Source organism: Primulina tabacum, chromosome 4 (genome assembly GCF_025594145.1).
Source record: "Primulina tabacum isolate GXHZ01 chromosome 4, ASM2559414v2, whole genome shotgun sequence".
NCBI classification, from domain to species: Eukaryota; Viridiplantae; Streptophyta; class Magnoliopsida; order Lamiales; family Gesneriaceae; genus Primulina; species Primulina tabacum.
In genome coordinates this window covers 28406148-28414692 of record NC_134553.1, presented here as the reverse complement: position 1 = coordinate 28414692, position 8545 = coordinate 28406148, and the positions used below count along the sequence as shown (strand labels likewise).

At 31.7% G+C, this 8545-nt stretch overlaps 1 non-coding gene across 1 annotated transcript; it reads left to right on the top strand.

Annotated features, from left to right (window-relative positions):
- Positions 1-2895: 2895 nt before the first annotated feature.
- LOC142544004 (small nucleolar RNA R71) lies at positions 2896-3006 on the top strand. The gene has a single exon (XR_012819973.1). It is a non-coding gene; the product is annotated as a small nucleolar RNA R71 (small nucleolar RNA).
- Positions 3007-8545: the final 5539 nt, after the last annotated feature.

The window sequence follows — 8545 nt, the reverse complement described above, 5'->3', positions numbered from 1 at the left end:
GCATTTTCATATTTCTGAGTCCATTCAAATTGTGTATCTTTTGTTAAAAGATTTGAAATTGGTTTAGATATTATGCTGAAATTTTTTATAAACCTTCTATAAAATCCTGCATGACCCAAGAATGATCGAACTTCTTTGACCGTTTTTGGTGATGTTAAATTAGCAATAACATCAACTTTGGCTTTATCAACTTCAATTCCTTTTCAGATATCACATGTCCTAAAACAATCCCAGATTTAACCATATAATGACATTTTTCCCAATTTAAAACAAGATTTTTTTCTTCACATCTTTTTAATACTTCTTCTAGATTTTTAAGACAATTTTCAAATGAGTTTCCAAAAACAGTTATATCATCCATAAAAACTTCTACATATTCTTCAATCATATCACTGAAAATACTTAACATGCATCTTTGAAAAGTAGCCGGAGCATTACATAAACCAAATGGCATTCTTTTAAATGCAAAAGTTCCGAAAGGACAAGTAAAAGTAGTTTTTTCTTGATCTTCTAATGATATAGGTATTTGATAATACCCCGAATACCCATCAAGAGAACAGTAATAAGAATTTCCTGCAACGTTTTCTAGAATTTGATCTAAAAATGGTAGTGGGAAATGATCTTTTCTAGTTGCATCATTTAATTTTCTATAATCAATACACATACGCCAACTAGATGGAATCCTAGCTTGTAATAACTCTCCCTTTTCATTTTTTATAACAGTGATGCCGGACTTTTTAGGTACTACTTGTGTTGGACTTACCCATTTACTATCTGAAATTGGATAGATAATTCCAGCGTCTAATAGTTTTAATACTTCATTCTTAACAACTTCCTTCATATGTGGATTTAACCTTCTTTGTGGTTGTTGATATGTTCTAGCATTTTCTTCCAAGTTAATTTTATGTGTACAAATTAAAGGATTCATACCCTTTATATCTTTCAAAGTCCATCCAATTGCATTTTTATATTTTTTAAGTAATTTAATCAAATCTTCTTCTTGATTTGGCAAAAGAGTGGAAGAAATTACAACAGGAAATGTTTTATTTTCACCAAGAAATACATATTTCAATTCTAATGGTAAAACTTTTAATTCAAGTTTTGTATTATCATCTTCCTTAAAATTATTTTTAGACTCAAAACTTTCTATTGAAAAAACTTCAGATTGTTGATTTAAGTTTTCTTCTTGTATATTTTCTTCCACAATTGGTTCAATTTCATTATCATATTCATTTTCATTAATACTTGGTTGTTTACATAAATTGAACACATTAAGTTCTAGAGTCATATTTCCAAAAGACAATTTCATTATTCCATTTCGACAATTAATTAAAGCATTTGAAGTTGCTAGAAATGGTCGTCCCAATATTAATGGAATTTCATTATGTACTTCTATTGGTTGTGTATACAAAACAATAAAATCTACAGGATATATGAATTTATCAACTTAAACCAACACATCTTCTACAATACCTCTAGGTATTTTGATTGACCTATCCGCTAGTAAGAGAGTAACAGAAGTGAGTTTTAATTCTCCTAAATTAAGTTTTTCATAAACTGAATAAGGAAGTAAATTCACACTTGCTCCCAAATCCAACAAAGCTTTTTTAATTTTATTTTCTCCAGTAATACATGAAATTGTTGGACAACCAGGATCTTTATATTTAAACTAGAATTATTTTGAAGAATAGAACTTACTTGTTCAGCCAAGAATGCTTTTTTCTTCACATGCAATTTTCTCTTTACAGTACATAAGTCTTTTAAAAATTTTGCATAAGAAGGTACTTGTTTAATAGCATCTAATAATGGAATATTTATCTTCACTTGTTTAAAAACTTCATAGATATCAGAATCACTTTTTTGTTTTTTATAATTTGTTAATGCATGAGGAAATGGTGGAGGTTTATTTGACTTATTTACTATTTCAGATGATTGATCCTTCACCATATTATTCTTAAAATTTAAGGTATCATCATTCTCAAAAGTATCAGGATTATCATCCTTACTCTTTGATTTTAAATGATCCTTGTTTTCATTACTATATGGATCATTAACTATTTTACCACTTCTAAGGGTAATAACAGATTTTATTTGATCAATTTTTTCATTTTTTAATTCTTGATTTTGATTTTTAGGATTAGGTTGAGGTTGAGATGGAAATTTTCCTTTTTCATGAATATTAAGTGCATATGCAAATTTTGCAAGAGTTTCTTTCAAATCACTCATAGATTGACTGTTTTGAATATTGATAGACTCTTGCTTTTGGATAAATGCATGAATTACATCTTCAAAGTTTTTTCTTGGAGGTGTAACATAAGAAATATAACCTTGATGATTTTGGTTATTTTGAAAATATTATTGTGACGGTTGTGCATTATTATCATTTCTCCAACTAAAATTAGGATGATTTTTCCATCCAGGATTATATGATGGTGAAAAAGGATCTAGTATTGGTTTTTTATAATTGTTAACATAATTTGCTTGTTCATGGAGACATTCTTTAAATGAAGGTAATGTTGGACAATATTTTGTAGCATGATCTTATGTATCACATATATGACAAACAATTTCTTGAATACTTTTTAATTGACCACTCTTTTTCATTTCTAATGACTCAATTTTTCTTGCTAAAGATGCAAGTTTAGCTTGAATATCTATATCATCTTTAAGATTATAGATACCACCCCTATTTGTTGAATTATTGTTTTTAGTTGTTGGTGGTTCTATTGTGCCTATATTATCCCAATTTTGAGCATTTTCTGCTAATGAATCCAAATATTCCATTGCTTCATTTGGGTTTTTATCTTCAAAAGTTCCATTAACATGAATTCTAACATTTGCCTATCTTTAGGTATTAGACCTTCATAAAAGTGAGAAACTATTCTCCATGTTTCAAAACCATGATGTGGGCATGTATTAAGTAATTCTTTATATCTATCCCAACATTGATAAAACGTTTCTCCTTGTTTTTGAGAAAAAGTTGTAATTTGTCTTTTAAAAGAGTTTGTTCTATGGGAAGGGAAAAACTTTTTGAGAAATTGTTGTTGCATTTCTTCCCATGATCTTATTGAACTTGATTTTAAATTTTGTAGCCATGTTTTAGCTTTATCTTTTAAAGAAAAAGGGAAAAGCTTTAATCGAACTATATCCATGCTACAATTTTGATCATTATAAGTGTTACAAACTTCCTCAAATTCTCTTAGATGCAAATATGGATTTTCAGAATCTAAACCATGAAAATTTGGTAAAAGTTGAATAATTTGAGGTTTGAAGTTGAAATTAGATGCATCAGGAGGAAAAACTAAATAAGATGTGGCACTAGTTCTAATAGGGTTCATATGGTGCCTAAGTGTTCTTAATTGATCATGTTCTTGATTATTATTATTATTATTATCTTGAATTATCATCCATGTTTAAATTATTTTCAGATACTCGAATAAGTCTACCACTTTTTTTTCGACTCCAAATACTCATACAAAAAAAAAAAACAACACAATACTTATAAATAAAACATAATTAACAAATATAAACTTAATTTATACCTCCCCAGCAACGGCGCCAAAAACTTGCTACTACTTAAATAATAATTCACCCAAGTGTAGGTAGTCTGCAAGTAATATAATTCGTAAGTACGAGATCGATCCACAGAGAGGTTATTTTGAGTTTAAATTTATTAATTTATAGATTACCAAATGCAAGAATTAAGTTTACAAATTATAAACTTTTTCAAGGCTTGAGGATTTATTCTTAGTTTATGTAATATTGTTTAACTAAAAGTAAAACAAAAGAAACCACCATAAATAATGGTTCCAAAAAATTAAACACACATATAATATAATATAGTTCCAACTATAGAAAATACCGAATTAACCGATATTTTATATATGGTACCTATGATTATAATTATGACTATATAAATAAATAATTGCATAAAGTAAATGTTAAATTAAATCATTATATTTCATTTAGAACAACCGGCAGAGCCACGCTATTGCCTAAATGAAATATATTGATTTAATAATTTAGTTGCGGTAAAGTAAAAGTTAGTTGCGATAAAGTAAATGTTAGTTGCGAGAAAGTAAAAGTTAGATGCGAAAAATAAAAGTTAGTTGCGATAAAGTAAATGTTAGATTGTTAGATGTTAGTATTAAATCATAATATTTCATTTAGAACAACCGGCAGAGCCACGCTATCATCTAAATGAAATATTATGATATTATTATATAAATATATATATATATATCTATATATATATAACAATAAGTGATGAAATATTTATTGTATCAAAATTAAACAACAAACCAAGATAACCACTTTAATGGTATCAAGCATTTGATGTATAACAACAAATAATTCATTTTTATACCTACAATAAAAATAAGTTAGCTAAATGAAAAGAAATAAAGAAATAATATACAAAATATAAACAATCTTCACCAAGAATGCATCCTCTTCACCTTGACATAATAGATTTAGCTTGCCGTAAGATTACTTTTGATCAACACTAAAATATCACTCATAGTTGAGAACATGAAAGAAAATATATTGGAACTTAGAACTTTGATACACACTCACACTATATTTTACAATGAGATAGAATGATTCTCAAGCTAGCACAAGGCCTCTATTTATAGGCCAAATGAGAGAAAGGGTCAAAATTTTTATTAATGCCATGTTGTTGCAATAGTATTCTTTGTCTCCTCCAAGTTCAATTCCATGTCTCTTCTTTCAATGCTTTGTTCCATGACTTTAATCACCGAATTTGACTCTGCTCAAAATGGCAAACATGTGGTAAATTGTCTGTAGATGAATTTGGCCACTTGGTTCACCTCATTTGGTTAAATATTGAAATAGTTATGATATTTTTACTATATGCTGGTCATAGTAAAAGTTAATTTGTCCTCCTTTTGATATTTGCACAATTTGATCATCTTAAGTATCTTTTTAGGCAATCATGTCTTCTGCAAAGTTGTAGATAATTTCTCAAGGATTCTGAACATGTTTGAGTCACCTCCATTTGAGTTTTCTAGCTTGAGTTATCATTATTCTACCAACACGTAGAAAACCTGAAAATATAACATATTTAGTAAGACAATTAAATATAAACAAACAATACTAAAATAACATAATTTTATAATTTTAATGAAACTTAAATTTTAAAATACAGGTTTTAACATATAATAAATTATTAATTTTAAGTTTCATTATCTAGCCTCACCCCTTAGAAGACTTACATAGTGGGGACAATTTGACCTCAGAAATGAGATGAGTAATGTTGTGTTAGTTTTGATTTGCTTCTGATTTGTTTTTGAATTGATCTGAATCGTCTGATAATCTTTGTCTCATATTTAATTAGGTTTTGTTATGATAAGTCAAAAGTAATAAGTTTTGAAAGTTTGTTAAAGAAATTATTTAAAGATTAAGTTCTATATGTATCTTTGGAATTCGATCGACCCACCACTTGCTGAGTGTTTCCCAAAACACTCACCGCTAACAACTTTCAGATAAGAATGAAGAGCAACTGAATGTGGAGAAACAAGAATCTTTCTGGGGATGGTAATCAAATGTCAATATCAAAAATCAAGATTTTTACCTTTTCTTTTGTTCAGTTTCTGCAAACTCTGATGTAATTTTATTCTGTTGTCATTGTAAAGACAATATTTTTTCATATAAAAAAGACTTGTTTTTGGCCGTTTTCTACTAGGCTTAATTGTTTTCAAGTAATTGTTAAACAATGTCGGATGTCACCGACGCCTCAGTCTTGAGGCGTGACATTTAAGTGGTATCAGAACCGCCAGGTTCATAATCCCGCTGGGATTTTGACAGACAAAATTTGAAGTCAAATTTCGGCAAAAGCCTAGTGCGTTCCCACCTGAAACAAAACTTCCATCCTTTCCATAATCTTCTTCGAGAAATTCAAATTCCATCTCTTCCAATCTTTTTATAAAATTCTTAGTAAAAAAATTCCACGAAACTGTGTGCCCTTTCAAATTTATGCCTTTCTATCATTTATACTATTCTGATACTTTATCTTGATTTATTATAGAAAATGGTAGGCAGACCACCCACAAACAACGGTAAACCCCGCAGAGTCAATCGAAAGGAAAACGAAAATCCACCATCACCACCGAGGGTGAATCTTAGTCGAGAAGACATGATGGCAATAGTTACTATTGTAGCCGCCGCACTGCAAGGAATTTTGAACCCAACTGCCAACTCCATCCAGCCACCGCCAGAACCACAACCTCGTGGCATCAAGTATCACTATAAATAATCCCTCTGAAGGAATCAAGTCCCAACCTTTGATGGGAATCCAAATCCAGAAGTCAGTCATAACAGGCTTAAGAATTTTGAAACCCAACTTCATTTGTTGGAAATATCTGAAGAGGTTAAATTTGGTGACACCATTTTATGAGGATCGGGCACGAAAATGGTGGGAGACAGTATCGCCATCATTGGCCGAGGTTGAGCAGATATCATGGAAAATCTTCCGACGGGATTTTTTGAAGCAATATTACCAAGTTGAATTTCGTCTGCAAAAGTTGAACGAGTTTGAAAATTTAAACAAACATCGGACATGACAGTGATGGAGTATACCTCAAGGTTCAATGATCTGAGAACCTATATTCCAACCATCATGTAAGATGAAAGCTTGAAAATGCACCATTTCAAGAAGGGCTGAACAGCCGAATTCAATCTGCTTTGGATGTATTCAGGTCAAAAAATTTTGCGGACTTAATGGGAGCGACAATTAGCGCGGAAACTGATATCAAACGCCGAGAAGAAGAGAAAAACAACAAGAGACTTTTTTCCAATTAGTCTGCTCCAGGTGGCCCCAAATTCAAGCGGCCAAATCAATCGAGTGATCACTCAAAGGGAACTTTTAACAATGTTGTCCACAAGGAAGGGAAGTGGTGTGCTACTTGTTGGAAAAATCGCATCGGGAATGTTATAGGAAAACGGGCGCTTGTTTCAGATGTGGAAAGGTGGGTCATCGGATTAAAGATTGTCTTGAGAACAAAGATAAAGGGACTGGACCCATTAAACCAAATGAAAACAGTACTAACGCTCAGCTATATGCCATAACCCAGGAAGAAGCTAATAACAACAACGATGTCGTGGCAGGTACGGTTTACTAAATGAAATGCCTTCTTATGACTTGTTTGATTGTGGTGCTACACACTCAATTGTGTCTTGAATATTTGCTAAAAAGCTGAAACTTGAGCTCGAAACTCTTAGTGAACCGTTAAAAGTTGCAACATCTGCTAGCAAAACTATTGAGACCCATAAAATATATCGGAACTGTAAAATTTGCATCGGTAAACAGAACTTTGAGGCAGAATTGATTCAACTCAATATGATTGAGTTTGACATCATTCTTGGAATGGACTAGTTAGCTAAACACCACGCCATTGTAGACTGCAAAAAAAAAAGGTTAAACTTCAGACTCCGACTCAAAAAGAAATCATATACCATGAAAGGTCCAAGGAACGAAAGTCCCTACTATCTGCCTCACAAACCTAGGAAGGCCATAAAATGCAGTGAGGAAATCTATCTGGCATTGATCAGCGAAGTCAGAGAAGAAACTACTCCAAAGTTTGAAGAAATTCCAATCGTCCAAGAATTTCCAGTTGTTTTTCCCGTGGATTTATCGGGTGCGATACCCGATAGAAAAGTGGAATTTGAAATCAATTAGGTCCCTGGTGCTGCACTAAGTTCAAAGGCACCATACCGGATGGCTCTAGCCGAATTAAAAGAGTTAAAGGAGCAACTTCAGGAGTTATTGGATAAAAAACAAATCCGACCGAGTATATCCCCGTGGGGAGACCCAGTCCTGTTTGTAAAGAAAAAGGACGAAAACATGAGGTTATGCACTGATTATAGAGAGTTATAAAAATCACAATAAAGAATAAATACCCGCTCCCAAGAATAGATGATCTTTTCAATCAGCTAAAAGGAGCCAAAGTATTCTCAAAACTCTATCTAAGATCAGGTTATCATCAGCTAAAAGTCAAAGCAGTGGACATTCTTAAATGATTTTTAAGACAAGATATGGACTCTACGAATTAACGATAATACCTTTTGGTCTAACAAATGCTACTGCAACATTTATGGACCTTATTAATCGAGTATTCAAGCCATACCTTCATAAGTTTGTGGTGGTTTTCGTAGATGACAACCTTGTATACTCTCCAAGTGAGGAAGACCATCGAGAACATCAGCGTCTCACCTTGCAGACAGTGTGAGAAAAAGAACTCTATGTCAAATTCAAGAAGTGTAAATTTTGGCTACAAAGTGTTGCGTTCTTAGGCCATTTAATCTCTGAATTAGGGGTATCAGTAGACCCTAAGAAAGTAAAGGCAATCAAGGACTGACCTTGACCAAAGATTGTAACCGAAATAAGAAGTTTTATGGGCTTAGCTGGTTACTATAGAAAATTTGTGGAAGGATTTTCTTCGATAGCCATTCCTCTCCCCAAACTCACACAGAAGAATTCAAAATTCATTTGGAATGAATATGTGAGAAGAGTTTTGAAACCCTGAAG